Here is a 24,744-nt window from a genome sequence, read left to right on the forward strand (position 1 = left end):
ATGTTGCCTCCAAGAAACACATTTTAAGCCCGAAGACACCTCCAGATTTAAAGTGAGGGGGTGGAAAAGAATTTACCATGCTAATGGACATCAGAAGAAAGCAGGAGTGGCAATCCTTATATCAGATCAATTAGATTTTAAGCCAAAGACTGTAATAAGAGATGAGGAAGGACACTATATCATACTCAAAGGGTCTGTCCAACAAGAAGATTTAACAATTTTAAATATCTATGCCCCCAACGTGGGAGCAGCCAACTATATAAACCAATTAATAACAAAATCAAAGAAACACATAAACAACAATACAATAATAGTAGGGGACTTTAACATTCCCCTCACTGAAATGGACAGGTCATCCAAGCAAAAGATCAGCAAGGAAATAAAGGCCTTAAATGACACACTGGACCAGATGGACATCACAGATATATTCAGAATATTTCATCCCAAAGCAACAGAATACACATTCTTCTCTGGTGCACATGGAACATTCTCCAGAATAGATCACATCCTCGGTCCTAAATCAGGACTCAACCGGTATCAAAAGATTGGGATCATTCCCTGCATATTTTCAGACCACAATGCTCTAAAGCTAGAACTCAACCACAAAAGGAAGTTTGGAAAGAACCCAAATACATGGAGACTAAACAGTATCCTTCTAAAGAATGAATGGGTCAACCGGGAAATTAAAGAAGAATTGAAAAAAATCATGGAAACAAATGATAATGAAAATACAACGGTTCAAAATCTGTGGGACACAACAAAGGCAGTCCTGAGAGGAAAATATATAGCGGTACAAGCCTTTCTCAAGAAACAAGAAAGGTCTCAGGTACACAACCTAACCCTACACCTAAAGGAGCTGGAGAAAGAACAAGAAAGAAACCCTAAGCCCAGCAGGAGAAGAGAAATCATAAAGATCAGAGCAGAAATCAATGAAATAGAAACCAAAAAAACAATAGAACAAATCAACGAAACTAGGAGCTGGTTCTTTGAAAGAATTAATAAAATTGATAAACCCCTGGCCCGACTTATCAAAAAGAAAAGAGAAAGGACCCAAATAAATAAAATCATGAATGAAAGAGGAGAGATCACAACTAACACCAAGGAAATACAAACTATTATAAGAACATACTATGAGCAACTCTACTCCAACAAATTTGACAATCTGGAAGAAATGGATGCATTCCTAGAAACATATAAACTACCACAACTGAACCATGAAGAAATAGAAAGCCTGAACAGACCCATAACCAGTAAGGAGATTGAAACAGTCATTAAAAATCTCCAAACAAACAAAAGCCCAGGGCCAGACGGCTTCCCGGGGGAATTCTACCAAACATTTAAAGAAGAACTAATTCCTATTCTCCTGAAACTGTTCCAAAAAATAGAAATGGAAGGAAAACTTCCAAACTCATTTTATGAGGCCAGCATCACCTTGATCCCAAAACCAGACAAGGATCCCACCAAAAAAGAGAGCTATAGACCGATATCCTTGATGAACACAGATGCGAAAATACTCAACAAAATACTAGCCAATCGGATTCAACAGTACATTAAAAAGATTATTCACCACGACCAAGTGGGATTTATTCCAGGGCTGCAAGGTTGGTTCAACATCCGCAAATCAGTCAATGTGATACAACACATCAATAAAAGTAAGAACAAGAACCATATGATACTCTCAATAGATGCTGAAAAAGCATTTGACAAAGTACAACATCCCTTCCTGATCAAAACTCTTCAAAGTGTAGGGATAGAGGGCACATACCTCAATATCATCAAAGCCATCTATGAAAAACCCACCGCAAATATCATTCTCAATGGAGAAAAACTGAAAGCTTTTCCGCTAAGGTCAGGAACACGGCAGGGATGTCCATTATCACCACTGCTATTCAACATCGTACTAGAGGTCCTAGCCTCAGCAATCAGACAACAAAAGGAAATTAAAGGCATCCAAATCGGCAAAGAAGAAGTCAAATTATCACTCTTCGCAGATGATATGATACTATATGTGGAAAACCCAAAAGACTCCACTCCAAAACTGCTAGAACTTATACAGGAATTCAGTAAAGTGTCAGGATATAAAATCAATGCACAGAAATCAGTTGCATTTCTCTACACCAACAGCAAGACAGAAGAAAGAGATATTAAGGAGTCAATCCCATTTACAATTGCATCAAAAACCATAAGATACCTAGGAATAAACCTAACCAAAGAGACACAGAATCTATACTCAGAAAACTATAAAGTACTCATGAAAGAAATTGAGGAAGACACAAAGAAATGGAAAAATGTTCCATGCTCCTGGATTGGAAGAATAAATATTGTGAAAATGTCTATGCTACCTAAAGCAATCTACACATTTAATGCAATTCCTATCAAAGTACCATCCATCTTTTTCAAAGAAATCGAACAAATAATTCTAAAATTTATATGGAACCAGAAAAGACCTCGAATAGCCAAAGGGATATTGAAAAAGAAAGCCAACGTTGGTGGCATCACAATTCCGGACTTCAAGCTCTATTACAAAGCTGTCATCATCAAGACAGCATGGTACTGGCACAAAAACAGACACATAGATCAATGGAACAGAATAGAGAGCCCAGAAATAGACCCTCAACTCTATGGTCAACTAATCTTCGACAAAGCAGGAAAGAATGTCCAATGGAAAAAAGACAGCCTTTTCAATAAATGGTGCTGGGAAAATTGGACAGCCACATGCAGAAAAATGAAATTGGACCATTTCCTTACACCACACACAAAAATAGACTCAAAATGGATGAAGGACCTCAATGTACGAAAGGAATCCATCAAAATCCTTGAGGAGAACACGGGCAGCAACCTCTTCGACCTCTGCCGCAGCAACATCTTCCTAGGAACAACGCAAAAGGCAAGGGAAGCAAGGGAAAAAATGAACTACTGGGATTTCATCAAGATCAAAAGCTTTTGCACAGCAAAGGAAACAGTTAACAAAATCAAAAGACAACTGACAGAATGGGAGAAGATATTTGCGAACGACATATCAGATAAAGGACTAGTGTCCAGAATCTATAAAGAACTTAGCAAACTCAACACCCAAAGAACAAATAATCCAATCAAGAAATGGGCAGAAGACATGAACAGACATTTCTGCAAAGAAGACATCCAGATGGCGAACAGACACATGAAAAAGTGCTCCATATCACTCGGCATCAGGGAAATACAAATCAAAACCACAATGAGATATCACCTCACACCAGTCAGAATGGCTAAAATCAACAAGTCAGGAAATGACAGATGCTGGCGAGGATGCGGAGAAAGGGGAACCCTCCTACACTGTTGGTGGGAATGCAAGCTGGTGCAGCCACTCTGGAAAACAGCATGGAGGTTCCTCAAAATGTTGAAAATAGAACTGCCCTATGACCCAGCAATTGCACTATTGGGTATTTACCCTAAAGATACAAATGTAGTGATCCAAAGGGACACATGCACCCGAATGTTTATAGCAGCAATGTCCACAATAGCCAAACTATGGAAAGAACCTAGATGTCCATCAACAGATGAATGGATCAAGAAGATGTGGTATATATACACAATGGAATACTATGCAGCCATCAAAAGAAATGAAATCTTGCCATTTGCAACAACATGGATGGAACTAGAGCGTATCATGCTTAGCGAAATAAGTCAAGCAGAGAAAGACAACTATCATATGATCTCCCTGATATGAGGAAGTGGTGATGCAACATGGAGGCTTAAGTGGGTAGAAGAATAAATGAAACAAGATGGGATTGGGAGGGAGACAAACCATAAGTGACTCTTAATCTCACAAAACAAACTGAGGGTTGCCGGGGGGAGGGGGTTGGGGAGAAGAGGGTGGGATTATGGACATTGGGGAGGGTAGGTGATTTGGTGAGTGCTGTGAAGTGTGTAAACCTGGTGATTCACAGACCTGGGGATAAAAATATATGTATATAAAAAATATATGTTTATAAAAAATAAAAAATTAAAAAAAAAAAAAATTTTAAAAAAGAATCTTTGTTTAGGGACAAAAATTAAGAGTTGCCTTTTATGGAGACTTAAATAAATGACCAGGTATCCTTTTTTAATGCAGTTAATGATGCCCATCCGCACAGTTACGAGCAACATCATCTCCAAGATAATGAAAAATTTTGCACCCTTTGGTCCATCAATAAACCACTACCTGGTTATGTTAACATAACCTTAACATAACCTGGTTATGTTAACATAACAACCTTCATGTGGAAACAGGTATTTAGATTTGTAAGTATTGACAATTCTATTAAATTGATTTTTACACTCATTTATCTAAAATTTTTTTTATTTATTTGACAGATCACAAGTAGGCAGAGAGGTAGGCAGAGAGAGAGGAGGAGGAGGCAGGCTCCCTGCTGAGCAGAGAGCCTGATGTGGGGCTCCATCCCAGGACCCTGAGATCATGACCTGAGCTGAAGGCAGAAGCTTTAACCACTGAGCCACCCAGGTGCCCCAATTTATCTAAATTTAATGCTAACAATTTATGCTTATGGCAGGCTTTTTTTTTTTTTTTTTTTAAACCACAGGAAATGTGTGTATCAAATCACTTTTTCTTCGCTTTACAGGATTTTTCAATAATTAAAATATTGCATGAAGGATATGTGGACCATTGAAGGGCTGTGTAATTGATTGTGAATTCTGTAATTGAAAGCCAAATTCTAGAATTCTCCATCGTCTAGACATGAGAGCAATCAATGACAAGCCGATGAGAATTATGAGGTGAATCAATAAGTGTAGTGTTAAAATCCATTGGCACTCAGGTGTGGAAGAGATTTTAGAAATGTGTTACCAGGGGGAAAAAAACATACAGTTCTGCCACTGTTGGCCTTCCTCTCTCTGCCTCACCCAGACATGAGACTCTGAGCATGGTTGGTAACCCCCAGAGCCCACACCCTGCCGGCTCACTTTGTGATAATGTTCACAGGTGGAGTGTTATGTTTGGAATGACATTATGGACTAATGTTTGTGTCCATTCCCCTGCCATCCATCCCCAAATTTGTATGTTGAAGCCCTCACCTCCATAGTGGTGACATTTGGAGATGGGGCCAATTAGGAGATAATTGAAATTTACTTAGGTCTTGAACATTGGCCTTCATAATGGGATTAGTGTCCTTACAAGAAGACTGAAGAGACACTAGAACTCTGTTTCTGTCACGTGAGGACACAGTAAAGAGGTGACCAGGAAGAAGGCTCTTACTAGGAATCAAGTTGGCCTGCACCTTGACCTTGGACTTCTCAACCTCTGGATATGTGAGAAACTAATCTATCTGGACGTTTGTTGTTCAAGGCACCCAAGTCAAGACAAGCAGACTCCCTGCTGGGCAGGGTCCCCCGGATGCGGGCGAACCCAGGACCTGAGAACATGACCTGAATCGAAAGCAGTCACTTATGGTGGCCTGAGATAAGACAGATTGAGATCTACGCTTCTGCAGATCTGATAAATAAATTCGATTTCTCAGGTGTATTGTCACATGACTATACCTTTTTGGTATTAATTTCTTTTTCTTTTTAAAAAATTAAAAAAAGTAACATATAATGTATTATTTGTTTCAGGGGTACAGGTCTGTGGTTCATCAGTCATTTATACTATCCGTTGCTCATTACAATATCATTACATCACGTGCCCTCCTTAATGTTCATCATCAGTTACCCCATTCCCCACCCCACTCCCTTCCAGCAACTGTCAGTCTGTTTCCTAAGACTAAGAATCTCTTATGGTTTGTCTCCCTCTCTGGTTTCGTCTTGTTTCATTTTTTCCTCTCTTCCCCTGTGATCCTCCGTCTTGTTTCACATTGTTTCCTCATTTTTATGAGCAGCCATTTCACACTTCATTAGCAATTATGGAAAATGAAATTTAGCCTCATTCTATAAATGCATGTGGAAATTAATATTAGCACTCTAATGTTGTAAACTATGAAACACATTAAATATACACAAAACACAGAAAATACTGTAACAGACTTCTGTGTATCCACAACCCAAGTGTAATAGAGTAAGCTTTGTTTTAAGCTTTTGTTTTAATTTAGGGAATAAAATGCAATAGTTACAGCTTAAGTTCTATTTTTCATTCCTTTATTTTTTTTCTTATCTATCCTTATCTGTTAGAAGTAATATCCACCCCAAGATTGCTGGGTATCACCATGCATATTTTGGAATGCTTCCTGCATAGGTAAGTACATATATCAATAACTTTTCCATGTATTTTCAAAATGCACATCATAGTATTCTTTTCGAATTTGCCATCTTCAGGTAAGCATACATATTTCAGATTTATGCACACCTAGAATGGTCGGTCTCCCACTCTTCCGGGAGGGACAGTATCAGTGATGTAATAAACTTTCACATATATATCTCATTTGCACTTGAAAGAGTCTTCCCTAGTTTAGATGCCTAGAAATGGAGTTTTCAAACACCATCTTATAAATCGTATTTATTTATTTATTTGAAAGACAGCTTGAGCAAGGGCAGAGCGGGGCAGAGGCAGAGGGAGAGGAGAGGGAAAAGCGGACTCCATGCTGGGCGGGGAACCTGATGCGTGGGGTCGAACCCAGCACCCTGAGAACAGGACCTGAACGGAAAGCAGACCCTTAACTGAGCCACCCAGGCACCCCTCAAACACCATTATAAAGAAACTTAGACTACAGTTTTGTCATTTCAAGAGAGTGTTGTTTTAATCTAGGACATTGTTTCGTTGCTTGAACATAAACTGCTAATGCGAGCAGGAACAACACAAACTAGCACAGTCATTGTTTACTGGACCTTGCTGTGTGCCAGGCACTGTTAGTATGGGGTTTCCATGAATTACTTCTTTTACCATAGTTAGTTTCACCTGTTCTTCTTCTTCCATTCTTTAAATGTATTTTTATTTCTTTATAAACATAAAATGTATTTTTAGCCCCAGGGGTACAGGTCTGTGAATCGCCAGGTGTTCTTTTTTTTTTTAATGTCAACTTTAATGTAATGAAAATCCTTGTCCCTCGTTAAAGGATTTTAAATTTTAACGAAATCTAACATCCATTTTCCTTGCATGGTTCATGTTTTTAAAAATGACTACTGTAAAAAATGTGTAACACAAAACTGTAACCTTCTTTAAATGTACAGCACAGTAACGTTAACTCTATGTACAATGTTGTACAACAGATCTCTAACATCTTTTCATCTGGCAAAACTGAAATTCTATATGCATTGAACAGCTCCCCATGTCCCCCTCCCGGTAACCATATTCTGTTTTCTGTTTCTATGCATTTGGCCAGTCCATACCTTACTTAAGTGGAGTCCCTCTGTAACTGGCTTATTTCACTTAGCATAATGTCTTCACAGTTCATCTTGTTGCAGTATTTGACAGAATTTCTTTCTTTTTAAAGGCTGAATAATATGACATTGTAGGTAAATACCACCTTTGGTTATCTATTCATCCATTGTTGGACATTTGGGTTTCTTCCGCCTCTCTCCTATTGTGAATAAAGCTTGATGAACATAGATGTGAACATATCTCTTCAAGATTCTGATTTCAGTTCTTTTGGATATATACCCCAAAGTGGGATTGCTGGAACATAGGGTGATTTTATTCTTAATTTTTTGAAGAACCTCCCTACTGTTTTCCACAGCAGCTGAACCATTTTACATTCTCACCAACAGTGCACAGGGGTGACAATTTCTCTGCATCCTTGCCAGCACTTGTTGCTTTCTATTTTTTTGATGTCTGCCATCCTAATTGGTGTGGGCTATGATATCTCATTTGGTTTTGTGACCTCGAGCATTTTTTCATATGCTTGTTGGCCATTTGTATATTGTCTTTGCAGTTTGCAGTTTGTCTGTTCAAGTCTTTTTCCCATTTTTAAAAAGATTTTATTTATTTACTTGTCAGAGGGAGAGAGAGAGCACACGTAGGAAGAGTGGCAGGCAGGGGACAAACAGGCTCCCCGTTGAGCAGGGAGCCCGATGCAGGCCTCCATCCCAGGACCCTGGAATCATGACCTGAGCCAAAGGCAGAGACTTAACCCACTGAGCCACCCAAGCATCCTGTCCTTTGCCCCTTTCTAAATTCAGCTATTTGTTTATTTTGTTGTTGAGTTTTAGGAGTTCCTTACATATTCTGGATATTTCACCCTTTGTAAAATACATAGTTTGTAAATATTTTCTCGCATTCCACAGACTGCCTTTTCACTCTGTTGATGATTTCCTTGTTGTGTAGAAGAAATCCATGGGGTGCGTATGAGATTTTTAATTTCAGTGTATCCCAGACAGCACTGGACACTGTCAGATTTCTTCATTCTTGTCCCTTGCGTTTTATAGACTCTGAAAGCCTCAGAACTTGGACAGCAACAGTTCTGGAATCAAGATTCTTTATTTCCAACGCAGGGCTCAGTAGTAGCTTAAATATTAACCATTTATGCTCTTGTATCTCTACTTTCTACAGAATTTTCAGAGATATTTTAAGCTAATTGACAAAGCAGTGGGCCTGGAGTTTAGGTTTGCCCTGAGAAGCTCCCTCAACCTGTCTGGCCAAGAGGGGATGCAGCCATTTTTTTTTTTTTTTTAAGATTTTTTTTTTTTTTTTTTAATTTGACAGACAGAGATCACAAGCAGGCAGAGAGAGAGGAGGAAGCAGGCTCCCCGCTGAGCAGAGAGCCCAGTGTGGCATCGATCCCAGGACTCTGGGATCATGACCTGAGCCGAAGGCAGAGGCTTAATCCACTGAGCCACCCAGGCATTTTCATTTCCAAAGCCTTCTGCAAAACATGACTACTTATCTTCTGTGTTTTTCTAAGTGTTTATGGGAAATAGGGGCAGAGTGTTGGGGGTGGAAGGGTACACCATTATTTGGAGAGTTCGGGCACTTTAAGACATATCTGGAGATAAAATTCAAGGAACAGTTAAGTTGGAAAAAGTTCATCAGAATAGGTCCGGGGAGTTGTTGATGGGATCAAAGAGAAACGTTGTTTGGACAGAGATGTTGAACAATTCAAATCTGGAAGGCTGATGGGATTCTGCTGTTACAAAAACATGAGGTGTGCATATATAGGTCAACGTACTTACTTCTATGCAAATTATGCATCACTCTATGGAACTGATTGTTCAAAGACACTGTAAAAAGATATCCGTCTTCTATTACTGTTGTCCCAGAAGACTTTATTTTGGCTGCAAGGATAGGTATTTACAGTGGTTTACAGGCATAGATTAGAGCTCAGGTCTTTTCCCTGAGGACATAGGAATTGAGTCCTGCATTTATGAAACACGCAGAGAGAAGCTAGGGAAAAGGCCTGCATGATGGGTGAGCTCCTATCTAGCCACACTCCACCAAGCTCTCCTCTACTTAACCGAGACCTGGGTTTGTTTACTCAGAGCAAATTAACCTTAGTGTCCTCATCTGAAAATGAGGATAATAATCGTTCTGACTTCACAGGAGGTTGTAATCGTTAAAAGAGATAATGCTTTTGAAGTGCCCAGCATATAGGAAGCACTCCATAAATGCGAGCTCTTCCTATTAGTCTCTACTCTTCTCTGAGTCCTTAAAAGGCTTCTGCTGGAGTGTCTCATAATTTAGTAGCTAATTGCGTAGTTTTATATAGTTCACTACTGTTTCTTCCAAGCTAATCATCTCTTTCTTGTGCATCATGAATTTCATGAAGGAAACACCTTCTTCGTAATATGCAGACCTGCTCCTTTCCAGAATGTGTCCACAGATATCCTTTTATGTGTCTTTTGAATCTCCCACTTGCTCAGCTCACAGATGAACATGGGCAAGGCCCTCTACAATGTGTATTAGCGGACTGCTCTTTGTCGGAAAGATAAATCTCTCCAGAAGTTACTTCAGTGATTGTGAATCAGAGAGCTTCACTTTGAAGAAAGAGCAAAGTGCATTTAAACATTCTAAAAGGAAGCTTCTCAACTTGAGAATTTTTAGGCTGCTGGGTTAAATACAAAATGATTATTAATCCTTCTTTGTGGGAGCGCCCTGGTAGAGGTTAGAAGTACCTGTGGCATGCTGTCCCTTTTTGAAGAGGAAAACACAATGCTGTGATGGTACGTGAAGCCCATTGCTAAGCAACAGAACCAGGTCTGGCCTGCACAGGAGTGAAAATTCTTCTGTGTTTGGTCTGATGAAGAATTATGAAGTGGAAAGTGTTTAATAGGATCTAACCTGCAGCAATAACACTCATCATCATCATTCTTCAGAGCACTAATCAGCAGTTGATAACTGATTTTCACAGAGCCCCTGACAACAGCTCCCATTTTCTGTTGCTAAATGAAGGAGTTCAACAAGGTTTTGCATATTTGTTTTTGTGGAAGATATGGATCTGTGTTCTAGGTTTAATCCAGGAATGTAAAAATCCACCTAGATCAATTTTGGGGGAGATTTTATTTATTTATTTGAGAACGAGCGTGCACACAGCAGGGGGAGGAGCCAAGGGGGAGGGAGAAGCAGGCTTGTCCCAGGACCCTGAGATCATGACCTGAGCCAAAGGCAGATGCTTAACTGGACTGAGCCACCCAGGTGCCTCTCAAGTAATTGCAATTCCAGTTAATATTCATGTATAAATGTTTATTGGAATAATTTAACAAGGGTCTCACCTGGAAACCTCACCTGGAAGTTACTAGAAATGCAAATTCCCAAGCCCCAGCCTGATTCCCCTCTGAATCAGAAATCCAGGCAGCAGGGCCCAGTGCTTCCCCTGCCCCCCCCCCCAACCCCATCAGCAGCCTTCCTGGTGATTCTGATACCCATTAAAATTTGATAACCAGAGGCCTCAAGGGTTGGGATTACTGGGTGAGACACATCAAAGTTGATAGTAAAGGGCTAAATTCAGTTTAGATCAGCTGGAACAACTGGGGCACCCTTTGAACTGGGGAAGAAGTTAATTCAGAAAGTAACCATAGAGGGGAAAAAAAAAGAAAGCATGTGTCATGGAAGAGATTTTTCAAGATAGCCTCCCTGTTGAAACTGGAGCCACTTACAAACACCTCTTACCCATTGTATCTATGAACAATCAGTTTTGGAAGAAATCATTTATCAAGAATATATAGTAGTTTCTTTGTTTTTGTTTGTTTTCCCCCATCAGAGGTAGTAAGGTGAAATGATCTCTGTTGCTTATAACACCAGAGACTGGTACCTGAGAAGTTTCAAATAAGTTAAGATATGAAGTCTAGAACAAAATACATGCACATCAATATCATAAACTTGGCCACATTTTGAAAGTTTGAAATAATGGGCATTCACTCAGCCAAAATGACTGACAAGGCCATTGCTCAGTTTCATATTGAGAATTAAATCTGTTCAGTGATGTAATTTCATTCCATCAGCTACTAGCCCTGCAACCCCAAATCACTTGTTCCTCCTGGGCCCCCTGTTCTACTTTTTGAAATCAGAACCATGTCTTAGTTCCTTTCCACATCCAGAATTCTGTAATGGGATAAGACCGCACATTCTGTGAAAGAGCTCATGTTGTTGTTGTTTTTTTTTTCAAAGAGATAGACTACCCACTAGCTCACTTGCCTTTTATGAGAACACAATCCTTTTGTACGGCAAAAGAATGTTTCTCTTTGGACAACTGTGTCTTAGAAAGCATGCAATGATCACTGCTGTACATTCAGGAGAAGGTCGCACATTTGATAATGAACTGACTCTGGTAAATGCTGTTTTGGATAATGTAATCCTTGAAGGTTGGTCCTTGGGGGAAGAATGCTTTTGGGAAGCCAAATCTTGAGCTCCATGTGTTGTCTAAGTGAACTGCAACCTTCTAGGAATGATCTATGAGCTCTAAATGGAAGCTAAGCTGCCTCCGTTGGGTGAGTATTTCCAGGGAACCTGGCCAATCTGAAGGGAGCATAGTATCACTAGGGCAGTAATTAGTACTTAAACTTTGGTATCAGACTGACTGTTATTTGAATCCTAGCTTTGCCACTTAGCTGGTTGTACCTACTTCTTAAGACTGCAAGGATTGGGGCGCCTGGGTGCCTCAGTGTTAAGGCTCTGCCTTCGGCTTGGGTCATGATCTCAGGATTCTGGGATGGTGTCCCACATCGGGCTCTCTGCTAGGCGGGGAGCCTGCTCCCCCCCCCCCCACACACACACCCACGCCTGCCTCTCTGCCTTCTTGTAATCTCTGTCAAATAAACAAATAAAATCTTAAATTAAAAAAAAGAAGACTGTGCAAGGATTGAAAAAAGTTAAATAAGATGATACGTGTAAAGAATGGCCACAGTTCCTGGGAGGAAGTAAACCTTCAATAATTATTAGTTTAAAAAGTTAGGTTTAGCACTGTTGAAGGAAATTGGCTCATTCAAATTGGTCTTGGTGAGTAGGTTATTTTATGTAAGAACCTGTGTTGTTTCGCATTTGGCTTATTCTTCATGTACGGTTGTGTCTTATTGGCTAATTGATTCACTGACTTCTTCATTTAGGAACTATTTAGGGACACCTGGTGGGCTCCGTGGGTAGAATGTGTGACTCTTAATGTCAGGGTCATGAGTTCGAGCCCCACGTTGGGCATGGAGCCTACTTAAAAGAAAAGAAAAAGGACTATTTATTAAGCACTGATGATGCATCAGATTTTCTTCTAGACATTGGAAGCACAGCAGCAAACAAGACAGCAAAGGTCCCTGCTCTTATGGATATGCATATTAGTGGGGAGAGACAGAAAGGAAAAGAAATGAGTAAGAAGTAGTAAACAGACAACAAACAAGAAAATTAACTGATGGTGATAAATGCTGAGGAAAAAAATGAAACCAGGTGTTGTGATAGAGTCTGAGGAAGCTTTAGATCAAGTGTTCAGGGAAGGCCTCTCTTGAGACGTGACATTTAAGATGACATCTGAATAAGAAGATGGAGCAATTTTCTAGAGTCTGGGGAAGATATGATAGTCATGTAGATGAGGGTAGAAGTGGTTAGGATGGAGAGAGATGTGATTGGGTTAGATGTGGCAAGAGAATCAACAGAATTCACTGATGGGTTGGATGGAAGATATAAGGGAAAGAGAGGAATCAGGATGACTCCTACCTATGGCCTTCGGGTTTTGGGGGTGGTGGTACCATCTGCAGAATTGGAGAAGTTTGGGGAGGACGGGACTGGCGTAAGAAGAAGAATCAGATGTCTGGATTTGGAAAAACTGAGTCGCCTGTTGAACTCTGAGTGGAGTTTTCAAGTAGACAGCTGGGTACATGACACCAAAGTTAAACATTTGGGAGCTATTTTATTTTGCCTTTAGATAATATTTAACGGAGTGAGCTAGATGAGAGTACTTAGGAAAAAAGTACAGTTAAGAGAAGAGATTGTAGGAGTATCCTTAAAATGTCAGGTACTTAGGACTTATAACAAAACTTGATTTTTATTTTTTAAAAAAGATTTTATTTATTTATTTAAGAGAGAGAGAGAGAGCACAAGCAGGGGGGAGCAGCATGCAAAGAGAGAAGCAGACTCCCCTGGGAGGAGGGAACCCCTTGTGGAGCTCCATCCTAGGACCCTGGGATAATGACCTGAGCCAAAGACAGATGCTTAACGGACTGAGCCACCCTGGTGCCCCATAACAAAACTTTAGAGTAAAAACATATAACTTATAGAATTATCCACAGAAAAATGAACTGAAAGGAATCTTTGACCTTCTTAGACTTTTTAGTGTATAAAATTGGAGACCAGAAAGAAGACTGGTTGTAATTCACTGGTCTTATATGCATTCATTTGACCATATTTTTGAGTGCCCACTGCCAAGCACCCTATTAGGTACTATATATAAAATGAAATCAAAAGAACCAGTCACATTATCTGCTAATTCTAAAAAAAAAAAAAAAAACCAAAAACAACAACAAAAAAAACCAGTCATGTTGGCCAAAATATTTTCTGAACACATGATGTGTTCATAGTGCTAGATGATTTGAGTAGAGACCACAAAAATGGAAAATCAATTCTCCGCTCCCAAGAGAAGATAGTCCAGAGCTACCACTGAAGAGCAGAACAAACCTCTCAAGGTCACAAGGAAGGAGTGTTTCCTTTTCTTTCTGCATATCTGATGTTCTTAAATCGTTGACCATTAGGAAATCTATGTGGGTCAAAATGAATTTGGTGAAGTAGACCACAGTCTAAAACCATTTTGTCTTTTCCCCTCCCTTCTACTTCTGGTCAAAGGGAGGGCTTCCATGGGCAGTGAGAAGCTTATTTCAGTCCATCTCCTACCTGTAGCTGACTGGTGCTCCAAGCGTCCCAGGATTCACATCTCATTGTCTGGGGAGAAAAGATGTAAAGAATCTATCATCACTTTAAAAAAAATTTTTTTTTAATTTATAAACATATAATATATTTTTATCCCCAGGGGTACAGGTATGTGAATCGCCAGGTTTACACCCTTCACAGCACTCACCATAGCACATACCCTCCCCAATGTCTATAACCCCACCCTCCTTCTCCCAAATCCCCTCCCCCCAGCAACCCTCAGTTTGTTTTGTGAGATTAAGAGTCACTTATGATTTGTCTCCCTCCCAATCCCATCTTGTTTCATTTATTCTTCTCCTAGCCCCTTAGCCCCCCATGCTGCATCTCTACTTCCTCATATCAGGGAGATCATATGATAGTTGTCTTTCTCTGATTGACTTATTTCGCTAAGCATGATACCCTCTAGTTCCATCCACATCGTTGCAAATGGCAAGATTTCATTTCTTTTGATGGCTGCATAGTATTCCATTGTGTATATATACCACATCTTCTTGATCCATTCATCTGTTGATGGACATCTAGGTTCTTTCCATAGTTTGACTATTGTAGACATTGCTGCTATAAACATTTGGGTGCACGTGCCCCTTCGGATCACTACGTTTGTATCTTTAGGGTAAATACCCAGTAGTGCAATTGCTGGGTCATAGGGTAGTTCTATTTTCAACATTTTGAGGAACCTCCATGCTGTTCGAGAATCTATCAGCACTTTTAATGGATGATTTCTTTTCCCTATTAAATCCGACACAGTCTCCCTGAAAAACAGTTCTAATGCTTCCATATTAATATCCACTATTTGTTCAAAATTCTGTGCTTCCTGTATAGCTGGTGGATGGCTTGGATGTACGTCCACTTATCAGTGCAAATGGGATGATGGAAGGGAAGCACCTCTTCAGGGCTAATGGTCGTATCTGCTTTATTAATGTTTTGGTGGATTGTTTTCAGAAAGAACAGCCTGGGATCAATTATGGGGAAACAAAAATCATTATATTTAGTAGTCATTGTCTAATTTTTAAATGGGCTTTATTAAATAAGTCCAGATAAAAGCTTAGTTTGTTCAAGTGCTTGGTACATTCACTGATCAATCATCCTGGCAGAACCATGACAATGATGAAGTTCTGCTTGGAAACAAACACTCAGGAAGTTCCACATATTTATTTATTTGTTTGTTTGTTTGTTTGTTTGTTTAATGTGGGCAATTGGTAATGGAAATACTTAGGGATTTTTTGGGGGGAGGTAAGGTCAAAATAATTTCTTGGTGCTTTAGGATGTCAAAATCTGTCGTCTCAGCCAAACGCTTGGCTATGTGCTTAACCAGCTTCAAATGTGTGGTTTCAGTATTGTTCCTTGAGCCACATCTTGACCCTTTTCCCGGCTGCCAGCATAGCTTGCTTCTATGTCACTTTCCTTGAACAAAAATAGAAGGTTGGTTACGAAACGTTGAGTTAATCCCTTACGTCTGCTATCCAAAGTGTATGGATTTCTCTTCAATCAACAGTACATAATGTGAGCCCAGTAGATACTCAGCAGGGAACTTAGCTATTAAGTTTTCCCATTCTGTAGACTGAGGTTCCGTTGTTAGCTAGTACTTGACAAACTCAAGGGCATTCATTTCTGGCTTCTGTAGGTCAGTGCATTTAGTTACCCCACCAGAAAGTAAGACCTAGATTGTACTATCTTCTGCTTTCTGTTGGGTTAATACTAGGGAGGTACATTTGAACATTTTGGTATCTTACACAAAATAACAGAAAAATCATGGGATTAATTGATCTAACATTCCTTATATAAAGAATCACATGATAAATTCCTGCTTGAAACCAGCATTGGAGAAATGTTAGCCTTTTTAGATGACTCAGTGTATTTTCTGAGATGGGAACTAAACACTACAAATGATTTTCTCTTTTTATTGTGAATACCATGGAACTGAGAGCTTATTTTAGCATGCTCTAATATCTTTAGGTGTCCTAATATCTTAAATTCTTTACTGGCTTCTTATCCATCTTTTAAGTGTATCTAGTACAGTTTTACAACTACTGCAAGCTTTTTGAATAAAAATAGGGGAATTCGCCTCCTTAAAGAGGCTCTCTGGAAACTCAGTTGAAATCAACTCCTCTCCCCTATCCCCCTGACTAGTTTTTCTTTTCAAAGCATGCCTCCTTCATTGTAATTGTAATTGCATTGTATCGTAATTATTACTTATTTTTTATTTCCTTGTTTATGTGTGTCTCCTCTAGACTCCAGGCTCTGTGAAGACAGACGCTATCTTTTCAGAATGTTAGCCCTAGCTGATCATAACACAGCAAATGTTCAATAAAAACTTGTCAAATTATTAATAAATAGCAGTAATTCTAGTACTATCAATCACTAAAGTGTTATAATACTTTAAACATCCAAAAATATTGTTGGGATATTATGTCAGATTGTGATAATTTGCATAATAATGCATGTGGCTCTTTTAAAGACGTGCTTATTTATATTTTATTTTATTTTATTTTTAAGATATTATTTATTTATTTGACAGACAGAGATCACAAGTAGGCAGAGAGACAGGCTGAAAGAGAGGAGGAAGCAGGCTCCCCGCTGAGCAGAGAGCCCAATGCAGGGCTCGATCCCAGGACCCTGGGATCATGACCTGAGCCAAAGGCAGAGCTTTTTTTTTTTTTTTTTTTAATTTCTTTTCAGCATAACCGAATTCATTGTTTTTGTACCACAGCCAGTGCTCCATGCAGTATGTGCCCTTCTTAATAACCTCCACATGACTCCCCCAACCTCCCACCTCCTGCCCCTTCAAAAACCCTCAGATTGTTTTTCAGAGTCCATAGTCTCTCATGGTTCACCTCCCCTTCCAATTTCCCTCAGCTCCCTTCTCCTCTCCATCTCCCTATGTCCTCCATGATATTTGTTATGCTCCACAAATAAGTGAAACCATATGATAATTGACTCTCTCTGCTTGACTTATTTCGCTCAGCATAATCTCTTCCAGTCCCATCCATGTAGCTACAAAAGTTGGGTATTCATCCTTTCTGATGGAGGCAAAATACTATACACCATAGTGTATATGGACCATATCTTCCTTATCCATTTGTCCGTTGAAGGGCATCTTGGTTTTTTCCACAGTTTGGCGACCGTGGCCATTGCTGCTATAAACATTGGGGTACAGATGGCCCTTCTTTTCACTACGTCTGTATTTTTGGGGTAAATACCCAGTAGTTGAAGGCAGAAGCTTTAACCCACTGAGACACCCAGGTGCCCCTCTTTGGCTCTTTTAAAAGATTTATCACTTGGGTTTTTACAAACTCTCCCAGAATTTTTACAATAAGCAATAAGTAACCTGAGAGCAAAACAAAATATTAGAGAACTTAAGGAATCATTAGAATTCATAACTTAGTAGAGAAAAATTAATTAGCATACATGATTCAGGTAATATTATTTACAGCATAATCCCTTTATCAGGAGTTATACAGAAAGAGGGAATATTCATGGCTGCACATTCCAAGTATAGTTTTAGGATTTACAGTTACAGAGATAGAGGCCTGTATTTCCTTTAACAGATTCTGTCCCTAAGTCTTTTGGGGAATGGGGGAGGACGGGGAAGAAAAGCTACGTGAGACTCCTACTGCACGCTCAGAAAACAGCAAACGTGAAATGGGTAATAAGGATTCAGGTCCAGAAGTCTTCATATCTACCTGACATGGGCAGGTCCTTTGCCATCTTCCTCTTCTGCTTCTTTCCTCCTCTCTTCTATTCCTTTCTTTGTCCTTTCCTTTAGTTGTCAGATCTCCTTGGTCTTCTCGGGTCTGTGACAGTTTCATGACTTTGACACTTTGTAAAAGAAATTGTCAGATATTTTGTGAAAGGTCTCTCAATTTGGGTGCGTCTGATTTTTCCTCACGAAAAGACTGGGATTAAGAATTTTGGGGAAGGGGGCGCCTGGGTAGCTCAGTGGGTTAAAGCCTCTGCCTTCGGCTCAGGTCATGGTCTCAGGGGCCTGGGATCGAGCCCCGCATCGGGCTCTCTGCTCAGCAGGGAGCCTGCTTCCTCCTCTCTCTCTCTCTCTGCCTGCCTCTCTGACTACTTCTGATCTGTCAAATAAATAAAAATCTTTAAAAAAAAATAAGAATTTGGGGGAAGGATAGCACAGATAGCCCTTCTGTTCACATCATATCTGGGCACATGATGTCAATATGATTTATTTCTGGTGATGTTAACATCAATCATTTAGCCCAGGTGGTGTCTGCCGGATTTCTCTGCTATAAAGCTTTTTTATCCCCCCTTTCTATACTCTATTGGTCAGGAGTGTGTGACTTTTTGTACCCATCTTTACTGAGATATAATTGAAGAATAAAAATTGTTTACATTTATGCCTGTACATGTGATTTTCTGATATACGTATACATTACAAATTGATTTCCACAGTCAAGCTTATTTACATAGCTATCCTTAACATAGCTGCCATTTTTTTTTTTATGTGAGGTGAGAACATTTAAGATCTACTCTTTTAGCAGATTTCAAGGATGCAACATGCTATTAATGATAGCCACCATACTCTACATTAGAGACCCAGAACTTACTCATCCTGCATAACTCAAACTTTGTAGCCTTTGGCCAACATTTCCCCATTTTCCCCACCCCCAACTCCTGGCAACCATCGTTATAAATTCTGCTTCTGTGAGTTTGACTTTTTCAGATTTCACATGTTAAGTGCGATTATGCAGTATTTGTCTTTCTGTATCTGGTTTACTTTGCTTAGCGTAATCCCCTCTGTGTTCATCCATGTTGTAGTGTATGACAAGATTTTCTTCTCTCTCTCTGTCTGTCTCTCTCTCTCTAAGACTATTATTTTTAGAGCAGTTTAAGGTTCACAGCAAAACTGAAGAAAAGGTATAGAGATTTGCCATATATGCCCTGCCCCATACGTGTACAGACTTCCTCATTGGCAACATCCTCTAGCAGAGGATAATGTAATATTTGCTGCAATTGATGACCCTATATTGACACATCATAATCACCCAAAGTTTATAATTTACTTTTGGGTTCATGCTCGCTGTTCAACATTCTTTGGGTTTGGACGAATGTATAATGACATGTATCCACCATTATGACATCACACAGAGTATTTTTACTGCCCTAAAAATCCTCTGTGACTCCCTATTCATACTCTCCTCTTAGTCTCATGGCAACTACTGAGCTTTTTACTGTCTCCCTAGTTTTGCCTTTCCTAGAATGTCATATAGTTGGGACATACAGGGTAGTCTTTTCTGATTGGCTTCTTTCTCTTAGTAATATACATTTAAGTTTCCCCCATGTCTTTTCATGTTTTATAGCTCATTTCTTTTTTCAGGGATGAATAGTATTCCACTGTCTACATGTGTGATGGTATAAATATCCATTCCTTTTCTGAAGGACAGTGTAGTTGTTTTCAAATTAGGCAATTATGAACAAAGCTGCTATAAACATTTGTGTCAGGTTTTTGTAAACATGTTTCTGACGCCTTTGAGTAAACACCAAGGAAGACAATTGCTGGTTCATAGGATAAGAGTATATTTTGTTTAGTAAAAAACTGCCAAACTATCTCCCAAAATAGCTCTACCATCGTTTATTCCCACTAGCAATGAATGAGAGCTCTTGTTGTTCAATTCAATGTCTTTATCAGCATTTGGAGTTTTCAGAGTTTTGGGTTGTGATCATTCTAATAGGTCTGATTTTCTTAAGAGCCAAATAGATGTATATTCAGAATTATATAGGCACATATACATATAAGCTCATATTTTTTTATCCATTCATCTACTGGTGGACACTTTTTTGTTGATTCCATATCTTGACTTTTGTGTATAATTCTGCAATGAACATGGGAGTTCAGATATTGGTTTTGGATACTGATTTAATTTCCTTTGGCTCTATACTCAGAAATGGGATTGCTGAATCATTAAAAGATCTACTTTTAATTTTTATTAATTTTAATTTATTTATTAATTTTAATTAACAAATTAAAAGATCTACTTTTAATTTTTTAATGAATCTCCATACTGTTTTCCATATGGCTGTACCAATAGAATTGATGTAACTTTTTTTAAATCAAGAATTTAAGAGTTATTTTTTATTTTAAAAAAGATTTTATTTTTTATTTATTTGACACAGAGAGAGAGCACAAGCAGGAGAGGGGCAGAGGGAGAGGAAGAAGGAGAAGCAGATGCCCTGCTGAGCAGGGAGCCTGACACCCACCCACCCGAGGACCATGGCCGGAGCCGAAGGCAGACACTTAACCGACTGAGCCACCCAGGCACCACTTACGAGTTATTTTATTTAGTTTCTACGCTTATGGGAATTACTGAAGCTATCGTTTTGTTAAAATTTCTAATTTTACTGTGAAATGGTGGAGAACATAGTTTGTAGTCTGTTGATTTTTGGAATTTATTGGCGTTTCTTTGTAACTTAATTCATGATCTATTTCTGTAACTGTTTCAAGTATGCTTGAAAAGAATCTGTTTTTCCCCATGGCTTAATTTCCACATTCATAAAACAGGAAGAACCAAAAATGTCTGACTCCTTTGATTTTTGTTTTGAAGTTTCCAGAACTAAAGACCAAACTGAATGACAGAAAAATAGTACATTTGTTCTCTTCGGCTCTCTATTTTGCAACCTAACAATGGGTATACAACTTGACACAAGTAAACACCATAGGGGAAAGAGAAAAAGGAAAATATCTGTCCTTCCTGAAAATAGATTTGTTACCACTGGGTAACAGGTGCTTAATCCTCTGTGGGGGCACATTTCCAGCCTACAGAGAGCAAAGAAACACAGTGGAGGCGTAGTCCTCTGTGATAGTGATTCTGATCTGTGCTTGACTTTTCAGGCCCCTGGCTTTAGACATTTATATGAGTGAAGCTAAAGCTTTGTTGAGCTGCTCCGAAGTATCATTGTATGGTAATATGGGATGTTGATCCTGCAGTGAGTTGTCTGTGGCCACGTGGTTAGTCGCTTAGGGACACCATAAACGCTCATCTAAATTTGCCATTGGAAGAGGAATTTAACGATCTTATGGGTTTAAGTCAGATCCTTAATAACCAGCCTCTTAAGTTGCTCCCCATCTGGACTCCATACCCCTCTCCTCCTGCACTAACTCTTCTCTTGCTGCCTCTTACACTCCTTTCTTCTCTTCTGTGAACTCTCATGGAACTCACTGTTGGTTCCCCTGACCTTCCTTGGACATCAGCAATGTCTCCTTCTAGTTCCCAGAAGATCTCAAGATTTCCAAATAGGACAAGTCATTAGGAAGTGTTTTAAGCTAGGTAGTTTTATATGGATGTGCTTTGTGCCATTTATTTCAACTTTGGTAAATGTTTGAAAATCACCAAAGTTTATAGCTGGAAAAATGACACCCAAAAGTCTATAATCTCAGGTATTCCTAGGATCGCAAGAGGTCTGCACTTTATCTAGATGAAGGCAGAGAATGTTGCTAATACCTGTCCACATACAAATGATAAATCTTGCCCAGGAAAGGAAAGCAGTTCCAGAGGAGAAAAAAGAAAAAAAGAGGAAGAGAGGAAAGAGAGTACTGGAACTCAGGAGTATCAAGTGGGAGGTGGCAACAGAATGATTTGCCAATGTTTTGACTGTCATTAAAACAACAGACTCTTGGGTGCCTGGGTGGCTCAGTGGGTTAAAGCCTCTGCCTTCAGCTCAGGTCATCATCCCTGGGTCCTGGGATCAAGCCCCACATCGGGCTCTCTGCTCAGCAGGGAGCCTGCTTCCTCCTCTCTCTCTGCCTGCCTCTCTGCCTACTTGTGACTGCTCTCTCTGTCAAGTAAATAAAGGAAAAATCTTTTTAAAACAAAACAAAACAAAACAAAACAAAACAAAACAAAACAGACTCTTCACCACACATGTATGTGTGGTATACGGTGTATTGGAAAGGGCATGAAATTAGAAGGACCTGGTTAGAATTCAGGTTTTGCTATATAGTAGATGTGAAATTTTGGCTAAGACATTTGTCCACTTTGATTCCACAATCTTCACATATGTAAAATGCTAATAATAGAGGCCTGGGTGACTCAGTCTGTTAAGCTTCTGCCTTTTGGCTTGGGTCATGATCCCAGGGTCCAGGGATCAAGCCCCACGTTGGGCTCCCTGCTCAGTGGGGAGCCCGCTTCTCCCTCACCCTCTGCCTGCCACTCCCCTTGCTTGTGCACTCTCTCTGTCAAATGAATAAAATCTTAAAAAAAAATAAAATGCTAATAGTAATAATTCTTGCCACCCATGTAAAAAAAATGGTCTCTACTGGCATAATAAAATGGTATATTGGTGTAGTAACACATTAAACTGGTCACAAAAATTAGGTTTTGAGGAGTGAGGTTTAGAATCATTTTCCATTGATTTGTTTACAAAGACTTTCATCCACCACTAGAGGTGTTGGTTAAGAAAACCTTCACAGAAATAATGATATTTGAGATATTTTTTCCGTTACCATCGACCAATTTTTTTTTTTAAAGATTTTTTTTTTTTAAAAGATTTTATTTATTTATTTGACAGAGAGAAATCACAAGTAGATGGAGAGGCAGGCAGAGAGAGAGAGAGAGAGAGAGAGGGAAGCAGGCTCTCTGCTGAGCAGAGAGCCCGATGCGGGACTCGATCCCAGGACTCTGAGATCATGACCTGAGCCGAAGGCAGCGAAGGCAGCGGCTTAACCCACTGAGCCACCCAGGTGCCCCCCGTCGACCAATTTTTATCAGGTGTATGACTTTCGGCAGATATCACCCAATTGATTTAAATGTGAATCAATGAATGTGTTTATTGATTGCCTCATTTCATAAAGGCATTCAGGAATGACCCTCCTTCTGATATTCTGATATGTCTCTATATTTGGGTCCTGCATTTGTCTTGCCTTCTGAATGAAAAATGTGAACTCAGCAGGTCACTCCCCAGTAACAGCTGTTCTCTTTTTAGAATGTCTTTCTGTACTTCAGAAGCTGGAAAACTGCAAACTACATGCCCCAGACACCCTTGCTGCACATGGTCTATGTGCGAAATAGGTTTCACCAACTGCATACATCAGAGTAAGATTTGAGGTGCTGTTTTAATGCTGCTGGCAAATACAGCTGGGGAGACCTTGGTTTTTCTGCAGCAGTGTTTCAATGTCCAGTCACTTGATCTGTCAGTGTCAAGCAGTGGTAGGGACTGTGAAGTGATGGCTTCCCAACTCTGCTTTACCGATTGTGGTCAGTTAGGTGGTGGTGTGTAGGGAGCAATTCTCAGATGCACAGGCCTCTTCCAGGCTTTCTAAGGGTTGTGAATGTCCTCGATTCCTCATGACAAATCCTTTTCTTTCTAGAGTAGTTAGGTGGTTGCTGCCACTAAATCCTTAGGACTTGTATTCACTTTGTGGGTAGAAACTCTGTGATATAAAATGATATAAACGACCCTGCATTTTAGCGGAGGGAAGCAGATGGCAGATAATTCAGTAAAAGTTTTAATAAGTTTAAAATTCAGTAAAAGTTTTAATGAGATGGTGTTAACTTTGTTATAAACAAAGTTGGTAAAGGGAAGGGGAGCGCAGGAAATGAATGTTTCAGTTTTAAATAGGGTGCTCGTGGAAGTCTTCTCTGATAAAGTGACTTTTAAGACCTATTATGTCAGTTGTGCGCAAGGCTGTGGCGGAGTTGCTGTGTTGATACTTCTTTCCTTAGGGGCGCCTAGGTGGCTCAGTGGGTTAAGCCTCTGCATTTGGCTCAGGTCATGATCTTGGGGTCCTAGGATCGAGCCCCACATTGGGCTCTCTGCTCAGCCAGGAGCCTGCTTCCCCCCCTCTCTCTGTCTGCTTCTCTGCCTACTTGTGATCTCTGTCAAATAAATAAATAAAATCTTGAAGAAGAAAAAAACAACAACAACAGAAAAAACCCAAACTTCTTTCCTTAGATAACCCCCTAACTGATGCTACTATTTTCCATCTCTAGGCCAGTATATTGTTTACCCACAGCAAACATGGCGGAAAAGGCTTCAGTTCCACACTGGGTTTCCTCTCCTCCCATAAAGATGGCTACAGCACTTCCTGTGTTTTGCCCTCAATAAAGATGGCGACAACACTTCCTGTTGAGGGCTTTCGCCTTCAACAAAGATGGTGGTTATGGTACAGGTTCCCTAACAGTCTGGATTCCGGTTGCGGTTTCTTTTTTTCTTTCTTTCTTTTTTTTTTTAAATATACGTGTTTGCAGACGTAAGTAACAGGAAACCAGCAACCCCGTATCCATTTTTTCACGAAGGCCCGCACCGTGGCGTCTGCGGCCTGGGCCCTGCGTGGCTCCCCCCGCCCCTTCCCCCATTTCCGAGCCGGCCGGGGTTGGGGTGGCGGTAGGGATGGTGCGGGGGTGGGGACCGCTCCCCCTTCGGTCCATTCTGAAATCATCCCCGACACCCACTTTTTAGCTTGTCAGATTGCCCCGAAAATCCCTCATAGTTCTTCCTGTTCGTAACACAACAGGACTTCAGCTGGCGAGGCAGGGAATAAAAAGTTC

The 24,744-nt window shown here is 40.0% G+C and overlaps 1 protein-coding gene and 1 long non-coding RNA gene across 2 annotated transcripts in view; both read left to right on the plus strand.

The window, feature by feature from the left end:
- The first annotated feature begins 4,208 nt into the window (after positions 1 to 4,208).
- On the plus strand, positions 4,209 to 20,772 carry LOC131839270 (uncharacterized). The gene is made up of 3 exons (XR_009356891.1): positions 4,209 to 4,260; positions 6,139 to 6,202; positions 20,375 to 20,772. It is a non-coding gene; the product is annotated as an uncharacterized LOC131839270 (long non-coding RNA).
- A 3,530-nt stretch (positions 20,773 to 24,302) lies between these two features.
- Positions 24,303 to 24,744, plus strand: part of CRADD (CASP2 and RIPK1 domain containing adaptor with death domain) — a 179,888-nt gene continuing 179,446 nt past the window's right edge. Inside the window, exon 1 of the mRNA XM_059186527.1 lies at positions 24,303 to 24,446. The gene's annotated coding sequence lies outside the window, so the exon portion shown is untranslated. The remainder of the gene's footprint in view (positions 24,447 to 24,744) is intronic.

The sequence above is a fragment of the Mustela lutreola genome, chromosome 8 (genome assembly GCF_030435805.1).
Source record: "Mustela lutreola isolate mMusLut2 chromosome 8, mMusLut2.pri, whole genome shotgun sequence".
NCBI classification, from domain to species: domain Eukaryota; kingdom Metazoa; phylum Chordata; class Mammalia; order Carnivora; family Mustelidae; genus Mustela; species Mustela lutreola.